Source organism: Pholcus phalangioides, unplaced genomic scaffold (assembly GCF_987345545.1).
Source record: "Pholcus phalangioides strain wild (caught in Gottingen) unplaced genomic scaffold, Ppha-v1.0 ptg000012l_1, whole genome shotgun sequence".
In the NCBI taxonomy this organism is placed as follows: Eukaryota; Metazoa; Arthropoda; class Arachnida; order Araneae; family Pholcidae; genus Pholcus; species Pholcus phalangioides.
In genome coordinates, this window is record NW_028301605.1 from 18216435 (window position 1) to 18241053 (window position 24619).

Below are 24619 nucleotides of genomic sequence, written 5' to 3' on the forward strand. Positions count from 1 at the left end.
AATACTTATAAGGAAAATTTATGTATCGAACGAAGCGAACGTACAGGCATATAAAAAAGTGTGACTGGACGAAAATTTTTATGTCATGGACATCCGGGAAATTCGTCCGGCCGTTTCCTGCATTCAAAAAACATACTGTACAATGGATAAGCACTACGAAATAATCGTAACAAGCGTGAAGTTTTTTAAACGCTATATCGATCGTTCAGGCCCACGATGTCACAAGAGACATCGCTTTAACCGATGATTCACTGCATACAATTGTTTGATAACCGAGCACGATCAGCGAAATTATTCATATACTTTGCGAGATACTAAGAACATGACTACTCATAAAGAACTTGAAAATTTATTCAAAAATTTTGTATTAAAACAAATGAGTTAAAAAAAAGTTAACAGATATTTGGCAAAATCAAATTTCTCTGTTTGAGCTAAACTGTAATAAATTTTATCAAAATAACTTACAACATAAATTTCTACAAAAGAAGAAATAAATATATTCCTATAATATGCATGAATTCACAGAAATTAATGTTTTAAATCAACAGCAGACAACGCTGGTAAAAACATCGTGTCTTCCAAGAGCATCGACAAATTTTTTTCTGCGCGCTCTTCCAATTTCTCAACAAAATTGAACATAATTTTAACACATGAGTACTGGTTACTTCAATAACATTTTTGCTTGAAAAATTTAAAAATCCCGCCCCCCCCCTCTCCAATCGCCTACAATGACGAAAATCAGACTGAAGACAATCGACCTGCTGCGGAAACACATTGAAAATTCCAAATTCCTTCTATTTTGAGGGCAATTTACCGAGCCGCATAGGATTAATCTTGAGTTGGTAAGCGAAGTATTTACTGGTTTCCTCCTACTTGAGGATACTTTTTAAGGGCTTGAGAATCAACAGAGGGTGCACCTTTTGGAGTGTGCGGGCCACTTCATTGGTTTGGGAACATGTCGAAGGCCACTAGAGTTATGTAGAAGAAGAGCTTGAATCTTCAACGTGTTCCCGCAAAAAAGTCGATCGTTCTCAATCCGGTTTTCCTCATCGTAGGTATTGGGGGCAGGGAGGGGGGTATTTCGAAATTTCTCAAACATGTTATTCAAGTAACCAGTAATAATAATTACATAAAATTTGGTCAAGAAATTGAAAGAGCGCATATATTATTGCGTTTGCCAGACAGAATGTTTGTTAGCGCCATCTACTGTGGGTTTAATACATAATTTTCTGAATTGATACTTATTATAGAAATATGTTCATTTTTCCTATTTAGAAAAATGTAATATCGTAAATTATTATATAAATAAAATTATATTTATACAATTATACATTTAAATTTATTACATTTAAGCTCAATTATAGAGAAATTTTATGTAGTTAAATATCGGTTAATATATTTTTATTTTACTTGGATGCGGTGGAGAATTTTTGTCCGGTTCCAGTTTCAGTTTCGGTATTAGAGCAAGCAAAAATAAATTAGTAGTTTTATTTTTTAGCGTCATCTCTCTTTATCCTTGACTGTAGATGATAATTCTTAATTATATACAAACAAATTTTTTTGGTATATTTTTTTTATATTCTATATTTTTTATGCGAAAAATCAGTTCCGCAATAATTTACAAAATATTTGATTATTTTGTTGAGTCGAGCCTACTTATAAAATTATAGAGTGAATTATCGGTTAATATATACGATTCTTCTTCTGCCTTTGATAGCCTGAACCATTGAAATAACGTTTAAAACCTTGACGCTTGTTGCGCATAAAGAGTTTTGACTGAGCATACTCACGGTCATATAAAAAATATGACCGTGAGTCAAGCGCGGATCCGGGGGGGGGGGGGTGGCGGCGGCGGCCCCGGATCCGCCTCTCAATTCGCTACTGAAGATGTCAAACTTCGCGTCATTGGAAGCTGAAAATGTCTACCTCGGCTTCATTCGCAGCTGAAGATGTTGCCTTAGCTCACATACACATTCCGGCATGTGCCGATTCGTTAGAAATGCGGCTGAGGAATGTGTACGAGGTACATGTACGGTTAAGTAGTAGTAGTAGTACGCGCAGACCCGTGGCACATTCAAAGATCACTCAGGTAACCTGTGGCGCTGTTCCAGATAACTGCGATAAGTGACCCGCGACATGCTTTCTAATCAATGAAGTGGGACGCACTCTTCTAAAGGTTTAACACCCTTGGTGTAGACACCCACACTAACTAAAAACCAATAAACCACATTCTATATTACCCAATACAGTGAAAACTCGATATAACGATACTCTGCGGACCAAGAAAAATATCGTTGTAGACAGGGCCGGAACTAGAGGGGAGCAGGGGGACAACTGCCCCGTGAGGCAAAATTTAGGGCGGGTGGCAGTTGTAGGTGGGAACAAAGAACATCGTTACAAAATTATCGAATTTTAAAGTGGTGGGGGCGGTAAAATAATGTTTTTCCCTGGCGGCTAAAATCCTAGTTACGGCCCTGGTTGTAGAGGTACTATCGTTAAATTGAGAGGCAGCAGATTGGCATTCTGAAACCGGACTTATAAAAAATATCGTTGCATATACAGGGATTTATCGTTGTATCGTGAGGTTTCACTCTACTGAGTGTAGTGTTGCGTTATACAGGACAAAGTTGTAGTTGGAGAGACGGCCCGAGCAGTGAATTCTCACAATCCAAATGCAAAATAAAACAACACTTCCGACATAACGACGGAATCCGGAAGTGACGCATACATACCATATAACCGATAAGAAAGTGACACATGCTGCCATTTTCCCCCAACACTCTCTTTGCACCTTATCAGTTTTAACCCTTATGGCCGCAGATACCCTCTCGCCTCTTACCTCTCGCGTAACCACGCATGCGCACCATGGGGATTTTCTCTCCTTTATTTTTAAATTTTATTATTCAAATCAGATTGATATCTTTAGCTTCGGGGAGAACAAAAAAAAAATTCCACTCTTCCGATATCAGCGGTAACTTTCCGCACCCGCAATCAATTAGGCCGCAGCGAAAAGTGCCATTTTTTTTTATCTCGCACCCAAGGGATTCTGGCTCTATTTTTTATTTATTAATATGGCGGTTTTAAAAGCATGGTAGTATATCTAAAATGGATGTAAAAAAAAGTATTGATAAGCTGACAAAGTTTATTTTTAATACATTAAAAATAAGAGTGAAAAGAGCTTCTCGGATACATTTGGGGTTCTGTCACGGTATCTTCGTTTTTTGGCCGCAACGTTGACTTACTTCACATCAGCGTTTACTTTTTGGTGATATCTTTCGGTGGCAGATTAATTTGGTGCTTAAAGAGTGGTGCTTTAAAAGGGTTATTTTTGCGACCCTTCATAAAATTCCTGATATTGCATCGTCTTTTTCCTTTCGTATTTGGGGGACAATGTCTGAGGGGCATAGGCGAGTCACTAAGACTCTAAGTAGCATAGGCGAGTCTTAGCGAGCTAATATTTCCAATACTAAGTATAACAATTAAACACCAAAGGTATTGTGATGACCACATTTTACGAGAATATCACCGTTGAAGATTATGAATATACAGTACTTATATGAGAAATTTATGTACCGAGCAAAGCGAACGTGCAGCAGGTGCGGATCCATGACGATGTGTCGGGAGCAGTGAATTGTATGAGTTCGTTTTATCGTCCCATATGTGTTACGGAACAAATAAATTTTCCCTCATTATTCTGCTCTTGGGAGAGGCGGTCGTTCCCATCTCTCCTTCCCCCTGGATCCGGGCCTGATCGAAGGCAGACATCTTCAGCTGCGGATGGAGCGGAGTCACACAACTTCAATTTCAGATGGAGCTAGGGCAGACATCTTCAGCTGTGGATGGAGCAGAGTCACACAACTTCAATTTCAGATGGAGCTAAGACAGACATCTTCAGCTGCGGATGGAGCAGCCGAACTTCCATTCGAATGGCCACAAAACCTTCAATTTCGAACGGAGCTAAGGCAACATCTTCAGCTGCGAATGAAGCCGAGGTAGACATTTTCAGCTTCCAATGACGCGAAGTTTGACATCTTCAGTAGCGAATTGAGAGGTGGATCCGGGGCCGCCGCCGCCACCCCCCCCCCCGGATCCGCGCTTGACTCACGGTCATATTTTTTATATGACCGTGAGTATGCTCAGTCAAAACTCTTTATGCGCAACAAGCGTCAAGGTTTTAAACGTTATTTCAATGGTTCAGGCTATCAAAGGCAGAAGAAGAATCGTATATATTAACCGATAATTCACTCTATAATTTTATAAGTAGGCGCGACTCAACAAAATAATCAAATATTTTGTAAATTATTGCGGAACTGATACGTAATGTATTTGGGGCACTACTGCGAAATTCAATGATATTATAACGGTACTTTTGTTCTTTCTTAAAATTTCCCACCACCCTAGAGATTTCCAGCCGGGCAGTTGCCTTCTTTCAGTTCCGGCCCCGAGTTAAGTGTCCCGCGGCACATTGACAGATCACTTACATGGCAAAATAATTCGGCAAAAAAAACAACAACAAAAAAACAAAAAAAACCAAACTTATTAACCGATATTTTAGTGCATAAAATTTACACTGGTATGCAGCACGAAAATAAATAATACATGGTATCATAACACATGTTGTTTGTTTTCATGCTCCAAAAAAAGAAACCGATTTCAAAATCATAATTAACTTTATTTGGAAAACTTATAACAGATAGTTTTTTTTTCACTTTCTATATGATAGGTAGCAGCAGCAGGGTCACATATTTTTGTGATATAGATATCTTTCTTCGGATATTTTTGTGTAGAAGAGAAATGCGCATAAATATTTTCTACAATTTATAAGAGAAACATTCACAAAATGTTTATACTGATTTTAAAATATTTATTATTATTATTATTATTATACTTTTTATTTACATACAGCGTATAAATATAGTAGGGTGAAAAAAATATATTTTCACGTTTTTTCATGTGCAAACTAAGAATTATTTTCTCTTCGTTCGTGAATACCAGCAGGATATACCGTTTCACTGGAAATGAGGTTTCCATTTTCCAGAAAAGCCAAGTTGAAGTATATGATTTCATATTATTTGATCCCATCTGCAATATGCGATTTCGTTTTGAGTCTGTTGCAATATGCGATTTCGTTTTGAGTCTGTTGCAATATGCGATTTCGTTTTGAGTCTGTTGCAATATGCGATTTCGTTTTGAGTCTGTTGCAATATGCGATTTCGTTGTGAGTCTGTTGCAATATGCGATTTCGTTTTGAGCCCAGTTGCAATATATGATTCCGTTTTGAGCCCAGTTGCAATATATTATTCCGTTTTGATCCCAGTTGCAATTTATGATTTTATTTTCAGCACAGTTGCAATATATGATATTATTTTGAGCCCAGTTGTGTGTGTGTGTGTGTGCAGTATATGAAGACCTATTACCACACCGGGCAGCTAACTGTATATAAATTGACCGCGAAAAAATATCGGGATACATTGAGATTACACATTTGCATCATGGATGCCAAAAGCATTTCTGTGGAAATTCACGAATGTATGCAGGAAAGAACACTTGCATCATCGTCGATGAAAAAATTGTAAAACGAAAGTGTTTATATAAATTTTTTTTGTCAGTTTTAAATGTCCGCATCGGGGGGGGGGGGGCACGTGGTAGAAAAAATACATGCCCGGCACAAAATTTTCTCATGCCCGGGCATGTCGGGCAATAGTCCAGCCCTGCTACTTATTTATTTATTACTATTTACTGGACACACTGTAGATATAAAATTGTCAACTGAAGTTGTGTGAAAGAGTTTTTATAAAATTCTTCTTTCTCAAACTACAATATCCATTTTTTTTTGTTTCCTGGAAAAAGTAAAATCCGGAGGAAAAGAAACATCGGGAGAAAAAGAGAACAAGAAAATATTATATATATATCTAAATTTTTGCGGGTGTGGGAAAAATTTTTAGTCGCTGTCGCGGTCGTGTGTGCGGTCGTGGGTATAAAGCAAATGAATATAAACGGAAGCGTTATATCGCTAGTAAAATAGCCCCCCCCCCCCCCACACGCATATATGTTGAGAAAGAAGTGAAAAAATATGGCAAGAGATTGAAGCCGGGAGAAGGAGCTCTCAAAGTGGTTCTGAGAGCAAACCTGTGTCTTCTCCCGGCCGTATATTAGGAAGTTCCGCGAGCAAGTACCAGGACCAAGCTCTTCTCTCCTTCTCCACTCTCTGTCTCATAACCTTTGAAGCAGCACAAAGTGAGCATGAACACACCTGAATTGAGGGACCGTCCATAAACTGATGATCCATATATATACACCAATTTTTACCATCTATTTTTTCGCAAGAAACCCATGAATAGGATTTCGACTTATCGTTAGTCGACGAATTTTTCGAATTAAAACGATGAATGCGTGTCTTTGGTTTCCCTATGGATAGTCTTGTAGTCATTGTTTAATGCAAAAAGTGGAATCTTTACCGAGATATTAGAGGCTTTAGTGAAAACTTTTAGAAGGACTGTTACGAAAATTATGTAAATAGTCATTATTTATCATTTATTATCTCATCTTCCACCTGTAAATAGTCATTAACGCATTTCTCTGAAGGTCTCGCCAAATTGACGACAAACTTGGCGAATTCAGTGAGAGCTCCGATGATTTGGCGATGTAATGACGCCAAAGGAAAGAAGTGGATCGCGCGAGAGTATGTATGGGAGATTTTTGTAGAACCTTTTTTTTCTATATAACTGCACCGCCAAAACGGAGCTATGAGCAAGCAGATTGTTGAGCTTTTGAATACGAGAGCTCTTGCCTGCTAGAGAAGCCTCTTTCACGAGGCTCTCTGTTTTACGGGTATTGTCAAATCACTGCTTGTGAATACGTGTACATAGTTGTTCTGTAAAATAAATCTGTATTGTCCTTCAAATTGGGGGGGGGGGGTGGGGCTTCGCGCTCTGCCATCTCGAGGGCTTGTGAGAGACGTTATCCGGAACAAGACTTTAGAAAACAGGATATCTAAGTTCTATATAGATGTTAATTGTATAATTTTTCGAATTGGAAGAATGCCTCTAGGACCCATGGTTCGCCAGTAAAATGCGGCTAGGGGAATTGGAACCTCCGGGCCATGAGTCAATGAGATTCACTGATTCATTTTCCTTATTTATTTCTCATTAGTTGTGTGTATGACCTAGCCTTCCTCTCACGAAAGAGGAATTAACCGGGCCGTGGGCATCCAAAGGTTGAGAACCACTGCATTAGACAACTTTTCGGTGCTTTAGTGCAGGGGTGCGCAACACAATCTCCTGTCTGCTGGCCAAATTCCGCCCGTCAAGAAGTTTCATCTAGCCTGTGAAAGTTGTTGCAACTGAAAAGTATCAATTTTCCCAACAAGATAAATACTTAGGCTGTATTTAAGTTCTTTCAGTTTTTTAATATTTTCTTCGTAAAAACTACGGGATATTGCCAAAAATTACCAAAGGCAAGTAAAGTTTCCGTTTACAGCCGAAAAAATTGCCAATCGTGGAAAATGATGGACATTGTAAGTCTCAAAATGCAATTCATAAAAAAAGTATATGACAAATAAGATGAATATATCTATATGACTATTACTAATTATGATTGAGTCATAACTATCATAAAATAATTAATATGTCATGAGAATAGTCTTAGTTCTGGATTTCAAAAATTCAACTAAACCTTGTTGAAAATAAAGGAAAAAAGCGGGTTATTTTTTTTATAGAAAAGGTGGGACGGCTAAAATTACTGGAATGTCCCGTAAAATACAGTTTACGTGGTCACTCTTTACTTGCATCTGTCTGGCCCGCAGACAAAAGATTTTGCTCACCTGCTTTCGAAAGCTTTAATCAGCAGTTAGACGCTTTAAAAAGCTTTCATCAGCCTTCAGATGCTTTGAAGAGCTTTAATCAGCTTTCAGATGCTTCAGAGAGCTTCAAGCTTCCGGAAACAATATTATACTTTTTTTGATGCTTCGGACGAAATCATCAGAAATTTGATAAAGATTACCTTGCTGAACTTTTATACTGGTTTGGATGGTGTTATCAACTTTATAGATGCTGTAGAGCAACTTCATGAGCATACTTTCTGATACTTTTGACAGTCTTATCAGAATTTTAGAGGTTTTAGAGAACCATATTATAATTTTAGATGTTTTGGCAGTCTCATCAAATTTTTAAAGATCAGAAAAACCATATCATACTTTCGGATGCTTTGAACAGGGCTATCAAACATGAGGACAACTGGATACATAGTTTTATCAGGCAAGATCTTTAGACATTCTTAGCAAACACTTTTATATGATGTAGAAGTCTTATCAAGGATGTCGAAAGCTATCAAACACTTTTAGAGGACGTAGGAAGCTTTATGAAACACTTTTAGAGGACGTAGAAAGCTTTATGAAACACTTTTAGAGGACGTAGAAAGCTTTATGAAACACTTTTAGAGGACGTAGAAAGCTTTATGAAACACTTTTAGAGGACGTAGAAAGCTTTATGAAACACTTTATAGGATGCAGAAAGCTTTACCAAACAGAGGATGTCGAAAACTTTATCAAATAGAGGATGCTGAAAGCTTTATCAAACACTTTTAGGGGATGTAAAAAGCTTTATCAAACACTTTTAGGGGATGTAAAAAGCTTTATCAAACTTTTAGCTGCTTTGAACAGCAGCATCTTAATTTTAGATGATTTAGAGGACTTTTTTCAGCTTTTAGAGGCTGTCTGGAAATCTGAGGATTTGGAAGATTTATAGAGCTTTATCTGAGATTTCGAAATCTTTAGAGAGCCTTATCTGAATTTTAGAGGCTTCAGAGAGACTTTGAAGTTATAGCAAGTTGTAATAGATTTTATAGGCTAGTGAGTCTTATATTCACCTTTTAAAATCTTTATAGAGTCGTGTGTTAAGACTTTTACAGAAGCTTGATACAGCCTTATCAGATTTCTTGGGACAAGAGCATAAATGTATAACTATAGCTCAAGACCCGTTTACATGAGTAAAGTAATTAAGTAGTTAACTAATTTTTAAGTCGTCAAGTACTCTAATATGTATGCAGACTTTTTATGAGCACACGGGTTCAGTTATCAAATTGTCAAGCGATTTAGTTGTCAAGTAGACAAGTAGGATAGAATCCGGTTCATTTTTCGGTTAAGAAGGTCCTAGCACATGCACCAGTAGGTTTGCCCTCGTATCATCCAATGAGCATTCGCTGCTTGATTAATTACATCAAAATAGGTTTTAGTACTTGAAGACTTACTCGACCTACTAAATCACTTGAACACTAAACTACTTGACGCGTGTAAACGAGCCTTTAGGTTAGAATCATGATCTAAAAATTGATACCAATAATCACATAATCATGAGTAATTTTTGAATTATAAAGGTAATAAGAAGTAATTTGTGATTTATAATACTAGCATTGGTTTCACTCCAGGTTTCTGTTTCTCCCGTTCTGGTTCGCCAGGAATTGTCTGGACGGCCCCTCATTTCGACGTAACATGTTGGGTGAGGGGGAAGAAGGAACACTCGAAAAGCAGGATAGATGCTACTACTAGAGGGGGAGGAAAAAAAAAAGTTACCAGGAAAACCACTCATAAGGAAAAAAGCGGAAAAGAAGGATTCTGGAGAGAGAACTCATACCATTTTTTCTTTCCCATCTTAGAAGTACCTCACAATTCCAACAGCAGCAGCACCTTTAAGTAAAAGAAGAAATATGAGATCACATGGGTAAGAAAGAAATAAGAAATGCCCAAGACTTTCCTTCTTTAAAAAGAAGAAATCATTTCTTATTACTTATCCCATTCCGGGATACGACACCGGAACTGTAATAGCGGATGTATCGAGGAAGTGTTGCCAAAGAACCGGAAACCGGTTTCAGGCCATGTCCCCCCCCCCCCTTATACATGTATACAGTATATACTCAGGCATGTTTTGTATTGTTCGCAACATTGAAAACATGTCTATCGGTTTCTCATTTTTTTTAATGGAAATTATCGATTGAGAATTCAATCATCCGTACAGGCATCACAGCCTCTGGATGATAAATATGTTTTTTAAACTAATTTAAATCTCTGTAAGTTCTCCAGGTCTTATTGTGTAGCTTTTATGTGTATATGAGCCTCACCCTCCTCCCGGCAGGCCACATTAACAACACCATAAGCAAAGTTCTGAAGGGCCTCAGAATCTTCTGGCGGCCCATTGGCCGGAAATTTTCTGAGGCCCACACCTTCCGGACTGTAAATATCATCTACCGATTCATATACTGCAAAAAAATCACAGTATTACATCTCATCACCAGCCTGAACATTATCACCAGCCTGAAACATGCTCGATAAGGCCATGTCCCGGGTTAGAAAAGATTGCCCTGCTCATGCGTTTGGTTCTATGAGCAATTCTGGATTCTGAAAGTGGTCACGCTTTTAACCCACCAATATTTCTCTTAAAACCTTCATTTCTTCACATCTGAATTTTTTTTTTCAAAGCTTTCTGTGGTCCCCCTTAGATACTTGCCATGGCTCCCCTTGAATTTGATTTTTACCGGTGCCCCCCCCCCCTAGAATATCCTTAAGGGGGTAATAATTTCTGGAATTATTTCTTTCATTTATTCTGAATTTCCATAAATTTGTGGAATAATTCCTTTCATTTATTCTGAATTTTCATAAATTTTTGGAATTATTTCATTTATTCTTAATTTTCATTAACAAAACAAACTGCAGTCGACGCTCGCCCACATTGTAGGGACCATTCCATTACAACGACCAGTAGGATATGTCCCAAATGTTTTCATATAACGACTATCATATATGTTTTACTTTCGATATAACGACCCTCCCAATATAACATCCGTTTTCGACGAGACGAAGGGGATGGGTCGTTATATCGAGCGTAGAATGTGATGTACAATTTTGAATTTGCTATCATTATTTTGAATGCTAATATCATACAAAAGGCATTACTACTTACCAACTATATTTCTTGGATTTAATCCATTCTCTTATAGATTATACAACTGTTGTATAACGATAACAAAAATTCTACACGCGCATATGTTTGTGACACTAAAACAACGCCATGAACGAGAAATCACTCACTTGAAACAATGAAATAAGCAACTAAAAAGTAAAAAATCGGCACGTGTTTCGTGTACTGATGTCTTCTGCTATAAAAGTATTTGAGCAGTGACGTCACGCAGTAGCTGCGAGACAACGCCCTCTGAGCCGAGGCGACACACAAACGCAGGATGAAACAACCTTAGATTAATCTATCTTAATATTTAAATACAATGAACTGCGGTGTTACGAACGCAATTCCGGTTTCGGATGCCTTCGTCCACGCTCGTTATAGCGACTCACACCGTATCACGAAAAACGGACATAATATTACGAGGTCGTTATACCGAAAGTTTGGAAGAAAAGAAAGTTAACTTCTTGAGGGAAGTCCATGTATAGATGGAACGAAAAATTATATCTATTCATTTTGTTATAATGTGAAAATGTGTCAGGTTAGAAAATAATAATAAAATTGTAATAATTTCTTGCATTAAGGTCCCAGGGACCTTACAGTCAGACAGCCATGTTGAATGAATGTCGAAATGATGTACCATGTGACATGAGTATAAATTAATATACTCGGACGTTTTCAGAATCTGCAATAAATTATATTACTATTTCGATAGATTTTATCTATTTTAGTGCATGTTTTTTTACAAAAGGGACGAAATGCCCATCCGAAATGAACCGTTTAATCTTCCCGAAATGAATAAGCCGAGGCAGATGTCTCCAGCTCCGGATGGAGCTGAGGCAGACTTCTTCAGCAGTGAATAAAGATGAGGCAGACATCTCTAGCTGCGAATGCAGTGGAGGCAGACATTAGCTGTGAATGAAGCCGCTGCAGATATCTCCAGCTGCGAAAGTAGCCGAGGCGGACTCTATCAGCTGCGTATAAAGCCGAGGCAGATATATCCAGTTAGAAATATAGAGAAGGCAAACATCATCAGCTGCGAATGTAGCCGAGGGGGACATAATCAGCTGCGTATAAAGCCATGGCTGATTATATTCAGTTAGACTGTTAGAAATAGAGTGGAGTCAGACATCATCAGCTGCGAATGAAGCTGCAGTGGATATCTCCAGCTGCGAATGTAGCAGAGGGGGACACCATCAGCTACGTATAAAGCCGCGGCAAATATCTCTAGCTGATAATTTATATTTGCCGCCCGAATGTAGCCGAGGTGGATACTATCAGCTGCGTATAAAGCCGAGCCAGATATATCCAGTTAGAAATAGAGCGGAGTCGGACATCTTCAACTGCGAGTGAAGCCGAGGCAGGCGTGGATCCAAGGCGATGTGTTATAAGGGACAATTTATTTTTTTAGGTTTGTTGAGTTGTCCCGTATCTTACGGGACGTATACATTTTTCCTCGTTTTATTTTGGCTCTTGGAAGGGGGCGATCGCTCCCCCTCATCCCTGGATCCCCATGGCGCTATCTTAATGTTTAAATACAACGAATCGCTGCGTTACGAATGCAATTCCGGTTTCGGATGCTTTCGAAATCTGCTATAAGCTAAATTACTTTACTTATTTGGATAGATTTTTTCTATGTTAGTGTATGTGTACTATTACAAAAGGGACAAAATGTCAGTCCGAAATGGACCGTTTAATTTAACAGCAAATCGTTCGACCGCGAAACGGATTTGTCGTTTTGTTCTATTCGTGTTTTGTTCTGCGATGACCGAGATCCGCAATGTGCAGTTTTGCTCAACGGAAAGACATACTTTAGCACTTTTTTGCAGGTGCTCGCTGTTGCGAGTTCCGTGTGCGTCCGGATCGCATTTTGCGTCAATTACAATGTCTATTCTCGCATGTTTAGATAGATACGTAGATAGACATTTAAGTGTCACGATTGGTTGGTTATTATTCTCGTGTGCGAGTCTATGGAAGAAGGTAAGCGTTATTATTGAACATTATATTCGTGAACCTAGTGAATCATTTTAGGGTGTCGTGAGCAGGGTCTGTTCCTCACAAGTTCGGGCTCTAGGCAAATATGAATTTTTGGAGTCCATTGTTTTGGGCCCCTCTTATTTTTGAGACCTCATACACGTAGTCTCCTATGAGGCAGAAGCGGACGTAGGGGAATGAGGCCCGTGTCTCTAAAATATACAAAAGGCTGCCGATTTTGAGGCAATTTTGAGGCTGAAAATTTGTGGACCCTGGGCACATGCCCCGTTTGTCTATGCAAGTAAACAGGCCCTGGCCGTGAGACATTCTAACAACTAAATTTATAATGAAAATTCTAATCAGGACTACGGTTCCCAACACCTCTCTTTGTCTCAGTATTTTATGGTGACGGATGCCAACCAAAACCTTCCAACGTCGGCAAGAAATGCCACGAGATATTTGATATTTTTTTCATTTTCCCCACATCGGGCTGCCATGTCTTTTGATCCTCACTAGACCGGCAAAATTTCAATTTTATCAGTGTGATTTTATATCAGGTTTCTTTTTTTTCTTTTTATATCGTGTAATTCTCTCCGTGGAGCAAGGGTACTCAACCTTTTGGAGAGTTCGGGGAACTTCATTGGCTTGGAAACATGTCGTGGGCCACTTGAATGATCTGGGAATGTGACGCGGCCGGCATAAATGATCTGGAAATGTGCTGCGAGCCGCTTAGGAGTAATCTGGAAGTGAGCCTGCTGGCCACGTAAGTGATCTGAAAATGCGACACGGGCTTTTCAAGTGATCTCGAAAGTTCCCTTGGGTCACTGTGTGATCTAAAAAGGGTGCCGTGGTCCCATTTGATTGATTTGAAAGGTCACAATTGAATAAAATGTTTCATGATTTTGAAGTTCTTATCAAGTTTTATGTAGCAATACGGGAAATTTCAAAACGGAAACCACGATCACTTTCTTACATACGGGCTATCTCTACGTTTGATTATATTTTCATTTCGCTCACAGGCCCGTCGGCATCCACAGTGGAAGAGTGAAATGTGGGATAACCATTGTTTTAACTAAACAATTGTTTGTATGTGAACAATGATTTTCAAAATTCTGTTTCAACTTCATCCTTACATAATTAGGTTTTAGTTCAGGGACTACATCAGATGATTGCGAGGACCACACTTGGCCCGCGGGCTGTGGGTATTACATGCATGCTATAGTATAGAGACTCTGGGTTCAAAATATTAATAGTTGTTATTTGTGTAAGGTAAATTATTGTTATTCGAGGATGATGTCCCTATAAAGGTTTTTAACACAGCTGGCTGATGCGAAGATATATTTCGAAAAGAGAGAAAATTCAACTGCTCCTGTGTGGGGAATCGAACCCACGTCCTTTCACTTTCCGGGTGAACGCACTAGACTACAGAGGCAACGAATGTCTCGATCTTTCCTTAGGGCTCGTGTGCACTGAACGGGACCGTACATGGACGGTCGAACCTAACTCAGGCCAAAGCTCACAATTGCTGAAAATTATTACGACAATGTAGGTATTGAAAACCATTGTATGGATAGCGGAGATTGACATCATCCTCGGATACATATATTCTGCCCGGAAAAACATTAGGGGGAGGGGGATCCCAGTGTTCAACTTGCATATATACAGAGCGAAAAAAAATAGATGTGCGAGAGAAGGTAACTGGTCCATGGTCACCATTTTTAATAATACAAGCCAGTGGTTTTAGTATACAAGCCAATACAAAGCTCCTGTCAGTGATTTTTCAAATATACATTTAATATTAATACATGAGATCCATCAATGATTTCGTATTGAGACGGGTCAAGCTCTAACCATTGCGCTCTCAAAGAAGAGGAATGACCACAGGTATTTGTCTCACGTTGACATATCTCCAATTCTACCAAAAATTAATGACCGAAAACAAATCGACAAACATCGCCTTCCCCCCGCAAAAACTTTTCGCCCCCGAAAACACAGCACCCGTGTAAAAGTATACACGCGAGAGGATCCACACACACCGGGTTAAAAATATTCCCATGGTACATATATTATAAATCACCACCCGAGAGGAAAACCACAAAGTCAGCGTTATGCATAATTTGCAAGATTTCGCAGAAGGTCATCAGCGATAATTATCACCGAAGAGAGACGATGTCCGTCCACCCCCCCCCCCCCCCCCACACCAAGGAACTCTCATACTGTCATCTCGTAAAAGTTTGCCGACGCCAAAAAGGCTCCTAGTGCTCTTATTTTCATTTTCGTGGTCATCATCATCACCACCAGCACCACCACTATCTTCTTCTTCTTCTTCGTCATCCATTCATTCTTGCATCTTGTCATCTATCTTTATTAAGTTGGGTCGCCTGGGGGGTCTCGAGACCCCTCGCTACTAAACTTCTACTCCTGACTCTCTCTCGGATCTTGTTAGAGCGGGTAATTTGAAGATAGAGGAGGAGAGACGGGAGAGAGAGAGAGAGAGAAGTGAAAGTCTTCAATTCTCTCTCTCCAGGACCCCTCTCTCCTTTTTCCGGAACCTACATTTTCCCCTTAATGGACGTAGCACAAGAGAATTGGGGATGTGGTGAGACGCCGGTATAATATACCCCTTTTGCACTGAGACTCCTTTTATAAAAGAGGTATGCACGCATAGAGCGAGCGATGGCGGGGGTGGTCGTCGTGGGGGGTAGGGTGGGGGACCCTCCAGAGCCTTTACGAGTGAAAGATCAGGAGCCAAGGCAAAATCGTGAGAAGACTATTTTATTCAATGACTTTGTAATGCTGGGGGCCCCCACCAACAACCTCCCGTTTCCCCCTTGTGACTGTGCGTGTGTGCGCGGGGGGCCGTTAGCGAGCAATTTGCGATCCCGGAATCACTCCGGCGAGGATATGCAAATCAGTGCACATAAGATGTTTGCACACTCGCCTCATTTATTTATTTTTTTGCGTGACGTATTATTCCTCTCTCTCTACGTGTCAAAGAACACATTTCTGAGGTTTCGACATTTTTCCCCTTTTCGCTAATATATTTATCGGCGCCATTTTTTTTTTTTTTTTTTTTGTTCGTCACCTCCTCAAGGTTTTATCATATTTGTGATATGTGTGTGTGAGTGTACATCTGGAGTTATGAGAGAGGGAAGAATGTGGAATGTTCTAGAACTTGTATGATTTTTTTATATTTTAAGTGGAACTATCCGAAAATGCGATTTTGATATGAGTACGGAGGTCATTTTTGAATGTTCCGGGGTTCTGGGAAAAAAATGAAACTCTCCCGGGAACTGGATATTAGCAAGGTTTTGTTCATTCTTTTTTTTTGTTGTTGTGAATATTGAACTCGAAGAGCGTTCAGACTTTTCTCTTGATTGAAGCTTTTGCCTAATACCGTGATTTCCTGCGTACAGAAGCGTCGACGTGAAGAAAACATTGGAGGGGGCTGAAAGTTGCTGGTCGTCCCGTATATACGGGACCCAAGTGCATGCGCGGGAGAGGGAGGTTGCATTGCATTGTTTCTTCAGAAATTATTGGGGGAGGGGCTCAGCCCCCTTACAAAATTTGTTCTGGGGGGAGGGTTCAAATGGCCTGAGCCCCCTAGGTCCCGGCGCCTATGCCTGTGTAATTTCTCTGAGGATTTTCCCGAAATTACGTTGCTCCAGAACTAAGCACGTGACACCTTGCAGTTGTGACTATCCATCAATACCGTTGTAGCGAAAATCTCGCTTTAACGAAAACTTTTCCAATATCCCAGATAAGTTTACATAGGAACAATGCAAAAACCTGGAATTCCTTTATAACGAAATGATTTCTCCGGTCTCTTGGAGTTTATAACGGGATTCGATTGTATAATTCAATTACAAAAAATTACCTGAAATTTGAAGTATTTCCATTCCTCAACGAAATTTGGAGTAAAATTGAATTTTTATGCGTATTGGCAAACACTGAGATAATTTTTTTCAAAACTTTTTGAAAACGTCACCTTGGGACTGTTTCCTTGTGAGTAAAGTCTGGCTGCTGTCCATGTACGGTCCCGTTCAGAGCACACGAGCTCCAAGGAAAGAGGGATTCGTTAGTCTAGTAGTGGTCTAAAGCAGTGGTTCTCAACCTTTAGAAGCCCGCGGCCCTGTTGATTTCTTTTATGTGAGTGGAAGGTCCTGTCGTACGTACGCTTAATGGGTAAAAATCAATCGGTGAGCTATTGACGGCCCGGTTTGATTGGTGTCAGGGCCCAGTACCGGGACGCGGCCCGGCGGTTGAGAAACACTGGTCTAAAGGCACTCACCCGGCAAATGAAAGGACGTGGACTCGATTTGCTTTCCCGGATTTATCTTCGCATCAGCCAGCTGTTGAAACCTTCCTAATAGAATTTTTGTCGTATTCAGACACTACATCTAGTATATGCTAGACTTTTGAAAGGCTTTTTCTAGATAAGTTGAAAACCCGTAGAGTAAATTGATAAATTAATTTTACTTTATATTCCATGGCATGAACACCTTCATCCGAAATGCGTGCGTATCGTACTCAGGAAGTCATCATGGGCTCCTTCAACCGCATTTGTACCGCTCATAAGTGCATTTCTCGTCGTAGAGACTAAGGACAAAGTATGAAAGTGCAGTCCCGAATCCATACCGGAACCATCGCGCTGTCACTAACATGGTTTCCTGGTCCGGGATTCACACCTCAACGAATCCTCCGGTATGGCGTATAGACTACTTACTCTGTGTGTGTGTGTGTGTGTGTGATGTGTGATATGTTTTGCATATATTTTCCAAATATACGAGTTCCGTATACGAGATGGTGAATCATCATATACGATTAATATAACATCCTTCAGTTCTAGGATCTTTTTTTTTTGGAGGATCCAGGGACGATTCAGAGGCGAGATAATGAGTTTTTAAGGAGGGACTTTTTCGCGCGGGAAATACGAATGGAATACAGATGTTACGACTTCATTAGATACTCCGGGACAGGAAAAAAAAAATTGCTCCCAAAATGATTTGATTTTTGGATTGGGATTCGGAAGTCGGCGGAACAAAATATCTCGGTGTCTTGGCGTTATATGCAATATGCATGTATTTTTTTGAATATTCAATGTACGAAATATACTGTACATATATCAGACTCGGGTATTTATCAGCGTTAGGAATCTCTCTGATAACATTTGAAAGCATATAAAAGCTTGCAGCAGAACTACAGAAATTCATTTTGTGAATTCCGTATTCGTGTGGTATACAGGGTGATTCAGGAAATGCGGACGAAACTTTAGAGTTGATGGAACACACACGGAGAAACACAACACACGTTTTGCCATTAGATGGACCCAAAATAAACTTGAGGGCGGGTCTCAAAGGGCGCTTGAAGATGCTACTGAAGCAGTGAGATACGAACACAAGAATGACATTATTTTAATTATGGATAGTTAAAGTAATAGTAAAAGTCCGCTATAATGAGTACGGCTTATAACGAGAATCTCGCTGTAACGAATGATTGCCAAATGACTGGTGTTAAAGCTACAAAAGAAAATTGGGTTATAGTGAGTCAAAAATTATAAATATTATAATTATAAAAACTATAACAAAATTCCTTAAATTTTTTTTCCAAATCCCCCCATTCCAGAACAGGGCCAAAAGGGAGAATGGATTAATTACTATCACTCATAATCACACATACTACTCCCGAACCTTATATATATCATATTCTTAATATATTATCGAACCTCATATATAGGCCTATTATCTTCCAACAAAGAATGGACTAAGAAAAGTCACACTTCTTAATGACTATATACCAATTCCTTCAATTTTTATGAATTTTCAAACTATTCACGAATTTATAGGGCATCGTGTAGCTACATCTTAAGACAGGCATCTTCAACCCGCTGCTCGCGGGCACCACGGTGCACCCAGAAGTACCCAGAGTGCTCATTGCTTGTGTCCGATTTCGTGCTCGCGAGCCCTTGACCAACGTTCCAATTAAAACTCTGTCTTAAGATATCAGCGTCGAAAGTGCAGAGTGGTTATAAATAAAGTGACACTACTCAGACTTCAGCAGTGCCCATTTCAAGATATTTTGATGAAACTTGGTATATATAGGGTATATGAATCAGGGGAAAAAGATTCAATTAAAAAAAAGTTCAGTTTTTGGCCACCTTTGAAAAAGGTGGCGCTTTTTTATCGCAGTTATCTTTTTCACATTGTTCAAATAACGTATATACATCAAGTTTCATTGAAATACGTTCACCACAATGGGCGCTAGATAGGTCGGAGTAGTGTCAGTTTATTAAGGTGAGTAGTGTCCGTTGAGTAATACTGACACTACTCCGACCTGTGTAGCGCCCATTGTGGTATGCATATTTCATTGAAACTTGGTATATAAGTTATTTGGACCATGGGGGAAAAAAGACAAATGCGATAAAAAAAGTGCCACTTTTTCGCCGGGTGGTCAAAAATTGAACTATTTTTTATATTGAATTTTCATTTCCCTATGGTCCATGTATACCAACTTTCATCAAAATACCTCTATCAGAATGGGCGCTAAATACTTCTGAGTAGGATCAGTTTATTTATTAACCACCCAGTATTTTCTTGGATTATTCAGCCGGTTCCGTCAGATAACTGGCTGAAAGTACGTATTTTCACGTTAAAAAAATTATTCAGCTCTCACACAAGGGGGTGTGAGTGTCAGTCCTCCTCAAAGTAAAGTCAACTCGCGTTCTTCAAGGAGGAGATCAACGTAGAAATAATTGGACCGACTTCTGTCTAAATGGAATATATACACTCCCTTTTTCTTTCTCCTCCATACTTCATCTACCAGACAAGGCAGAAAGGTTGCAAGGCAAGGCAAGAAACACCATGTCAAGTTTCTTCAACATCTGCTGAGATTAACAAGTTATGGATGATCGAGTGAATACACCTACCAACATGCGGGGGGGGGGGGGGGAAAATGGCAGAGACGCTCCTCCACATCACCATCACCAGAATAGATGATGGCGACGAGGATTTTTGATGCCGGTGAAGAGTTGGTGTATATATAAGATGGAAGTTACCCCATCAATCTTGTCGAGTCTTTCTTGTTGTTGTGGAAAATGATCACACAAGGGGGTAATGCTGATACACCCGGGGGAAAGATTAGAGAAAAATGTCGCCAAAAACGGGTGAGAGAGAAGAGAGAGAGAGCAAATGTCTGTTGCCTTATTCAAACAGATACCGGGGGTATGTGCTAAATTCTGTTTTGTTAATAATAATAAAAATAAAATAATAAAAAAAATGCCCAGGGTCTACCGCTACCATTAATCAAATGCACAAAACCCCGCGCCCTTCTTCTGAGAGAGAGAGATGATGATAATAATACTGTGTATACAAAGATTTACGCTCGGGAAAAGGTGTAGATAGACGAAGATAGACATGCACCAAGTCAGGAAAGTGAAAGTAAATGACTGCGAGGAGTGAATGTAGGTTGGCAACCCCCTCCGTGTGAAAAATGAAAATTGTAATTTTTTTTGGTGCTTGTTAAATTCGGTTTTGTGCTGGAGATTTTTAGCAATATGGTGAGTGTTAACGCACTATGTTTGCAATATGGTACGTGTCCAATTCAGCTACTATAGTCATTACGTTAGTGATGGGGAAAAAAAAATGGATTTGACACCTACCGGACCGTCTTAATACCGCACGTCGAACTTGGTCCAGGGATCCCAGGCCATTTACGAATTGGCCGGCCAAAACCTGAATCATTTCTGAGAATCGAATTTTGAGAAAAAAAAAAAACCCTCGGGCTTTGGAAGTAACATATAAATGTATAAATGCATGATGCTGTTGCCATAATATATAAAATGCTGTTCCTTTTCCAACTTCCTCCGTTTTTCGAATTCAAATACCTCAGCGAATATTGCACTTAGAAACGGTCATATTGATAAGCGAACGAGGATCGGATAAGATCCAGGGCAAAAAATTACTGCCCTTAACATTTCGGCATGAAAACATATCGCGATGACCATACTGGCTAAATTGGCGTCATGTTTTTACAGTGCCGTCCTGTGTCCTACTTCGAGAAGTCCTAAAAAGTCCTATTTACACGGTACTGGATACATACGCTATAACCAAAACATGAGGTCATCCAGCATTGACTATTTGTCCCTAATAATCTTTACTCCACGTCGGTAGCATTCCCCACATACGCTGCTGATAAGATTACGCCACTGAACCAATCACAAACTGACAGTTCTCACAGCTGCTGCTGCTGCTGTCACTGGTGTCATTTCAGTGGCAGCTGTTACATTCAGATTGAAAAGGTGGAATGTAAATTTCGTTTCTATCACACACACACACGACAGAAAAAGAAAGGACAGTCGCAGAGTTACAGTACGCTATAATAATCCTTGACGCGACCTCTTGTGGCCTTGCGCACGTGACCACAGTCACCAACACCAAGACAAAAAAAAACCCGCAGTAATAGTCAGTATTCAAAGCAACCACATACAGTCACAACAACAAAGAGGAATGCGATAATTTTCTGTCATTTCCGAGGACTATCCAGTGACTCGTGTGGCGTAAGGACCGTAATAACGGAAAAGGGGGGGGGGTGGTCCCAGAAAAGGTCACCGTATTCGTTTCTACTTACAGTAAAAGGAACGTAATTACATCGGAATATAATCCAATGGCAACACACACACACAACTGTAATATTGGCGACATTTTCTTTCAAAAATACCGTTTTTTTTATGAATTACAGACACAATGGACATCCGTTGCGTTTGTGTTTAGGGTGACCAGCTGACTGAAAAGTGTCCACCGAATCATGTCTGACTCCTTATTGCGGTTCGTTCGTGGCTGCTGTGAATTGGAAATCGATAACGAATGGAAAAAATGTACGTCTATCATTATTCACACACACGTACGCTTTCGATTGGACATGCAGGTATTCCTCGCTTTACGCGATTTCGATATAGCGCGATTTTGAAAATTAGATTTTAGAAATAGGGACATGCAACATTTGGCCTGAAGTTAGTCCTGGAAATGGGGTTGCAAATTAAAGCTAACGACTTAAGTTAAAATTGCCAAATCCGTCGGATTTTATGATTTAGATTTGACAAGGTTGGGGACAAACAACGAAGTGGGGGCAAACAAGTGTGGAACCAAACGCTCAAATCCAATTGGACCTGATCTTATCAAGGCCGGGATTATACTATAAAAGTTTTGTAAAAGCTCTTTTATAAAAGTTGAAAAATGCAACCAGTAAGCGTATCGGTTACATTCGAGAGAGTATAACCAATAGGCTTATTGGTTGCTTTTTTCAAGTTTTATAAAATATATTTCATCACTTTTATAGTGTAATGACGGCCCAAGGCCGGGATTACACTGTAAAAGTTTTAAACAAGTTCTTTAATAAAACTTGATAAATGCAACCAATAAGCGTATCGGTTACATTCTATCGAATGTAATTGATGCCCTTATTGGTTGCATTTTTCAAGTTTTATAAAAGAACTTTTATCAAACTTTAATAGTGTAATCCCGGCCTAAGGCAAGGATTTATAGAAATTATTTCACTATAGAAATAATTTCAGAGTAACATGTAATGTGTTTATATTACACTTAAGAAATGATTTCAGAACCATTAAAAGAAATAATTTCAATATTGATGAAAATTCAGCATTAATATATATATATAAAAGATATTTTTAGAAATAAAGGAAACACAAATAATTTCAGTATTAATAGAAAAAATAATTTTTGAGAACTAATGGAAGAAATCACTTCCAAAACTATTGAATTGAATATCAGCATTGATGAATATTCAAAATTAATAAAAGAAACAATTTAAGAGAACTACTGAGACAAATTATTTTAAGAATAAGGGGAAGAAATATTTTCAGAATAAGGGGAAGAAATATTTTCAGAATTAACGGAAAAAATATTTTCAGAATTAATAAGAAAAATAATTTCAGAATTAATAAGAAAAATAATTTCAGAATTAATAAGTAAAAATAATTTCAGAATTAATACGAGAAATAGTATCAAAATTAATACGAGAAATAACTTCCGAATTAATACGAGGAATAATTTCAGAATTAATGGACGAAATAATTTCAGAATTAATGGACGAAATAATTTCAGAATTAATGGACGAAATAATTTCAGAATTAATGGACGAAATAATTTCAGAATTAATGGACGAAATAATTTCAGAACTAATATAAACAATTTCATAATTAAAAAAGAAATAATTTCGAAATTATCCATAGAAATTCGTGATTTCATGGTTATTGAATATACAGAATTATTGAAAATTCAGAATTAACGTAACAAGTAATTCCAGAGTTATTATAAATCTAAAATTATTGAAAATTCAGTTATAATGAATGTAATAAATAATGGAGGGGGGGACGGGGGGGGGAATAGGGGGGTCCTTTTTCTACTCGTGGCCCCGTTGGCGCAATCGTTATGCGACAGCAGTGGTCCCCAGAAGCTAAATAGAATTTCTAAACAGTTATAGACAAATAAAGACTCTCCGAGGCATCAATAAAACATTAATTCCGGGAGAAAACTTCATAGAGAAAGTTCCCGATAAAGAAAAGCGACTATTATTAGAAATAGTTGTTGTTTGCGTTGGACTCCTGCGTCGAAACAAGTCCAATTAATGTTCGGGACTCTCATTCCTTTATTTTCTTTCGGGCCGTAAAGAAATTCCTATTCTTAAGATAAAGAAATGAATGGATTTTGATCGTTGTAGTTTTTTTTTCCAGTTTTTTGGAAGAACGAGGCCCGACTCCCTGTGGGTACGGTATGGGGCTCCAGCTCTAAGAAAATTTCCATAAATTAGTTCCTCCGAACGGAAGTTTCCCCCCCCCCCCATCTTATTAATGGAGAAGGTTCGAGGATTTCCCTCTCCCCACCTCCTATTTTCTCCTGTTAATTGCGAGGGGCCCCCAACTGAGGATTCCTGTCTTTACACTTGCCTTTCTTCCATCTTCCTTTTTTTTTTATCTCGAGGAATGTTCGCCAAAAAGTTGCTGATGAAGCTGTTCCTTTAGAAGTCTATTTTATGCTTTACTTGTGTAATTGGCTGCTGGAATACTCTATGAGAAGCCCCGGAAAGAAATGGGGTTCCCCCATACTGGAATAGTGGAGTGCCCAAACCTTCCCCCTTCTCCCACTAACCACCTGGATTCACAAGAAGTTGTTAAATGGAGATGAGTTTCAGAACGGAACGGGAATTAAAAAGATAAAATCCGTGCATCTATATATGGTCTCCACGCCAGCGGCTCTCGAAGTGTGCGTCTTGGGTACGGGGCCAGTAGATAAATGAGCGCCTCGAGTGGCGTGGTGGTAAGATGCTCGTCTACCGCTGTGAAGGTTGCCTTCACGGTACCAGGTTCAAACCCAGGGGAGAATATAGGTAAGATATTTTTTTAACGAGCTTGCCTTCGTTTCCAATCCAACTCATTGAAGACTTTTTGGTAAGGAATCCGTAAATAAATATGAAGGCTTCGGTAAAAGTCGTTGATAAATGAGAGCTTGGGTAACGGAGCCATAGATCAGTGTTTCCCAAAGTGGGTGATTGAATAGTCCAAGGGAGATAGAAGGTAAGGGTATAACATAGAATCCTATGGGTTCGTTTGAGTTGAAGGGGGCGGGGGCGATGAGAGAGAGAAAAAAAATTCTAAAGAATGGGGCGATGGAACAAAAAAAACT

General features: G+C 39.2%; 1 long non-coding RNA gene across 2 annotated transcripts in view; it reads right to left on the bottom strand.

Moving 5' to 3' along the window:
- The window catches only part of LOC149079820 (uncharacterized), a 127692-nt gene that overhangs the window by 12091 nt on the left and 90982 nt on the right, over positions 1 to 24619 (bottom strand). The window contains exons 3-4 of one of the 2 annotated variants that reach the window (XR_016193644.1): positions 9630 to 9682; positions 9408 to 9540 (exon numbers count right to left, since the gene is read on the bottom strand). This is a non-coding gene — a long non-coding RNA (uncharacterized LOC149079820). Of the gene's footprint in view, positions 1 to 9403; positions 9541 to 9629; positions 9683 to 24619 lie in introns of both variants that reach the window. The other variant, XR_016193645.1, reaches the window with a different exon arrangement.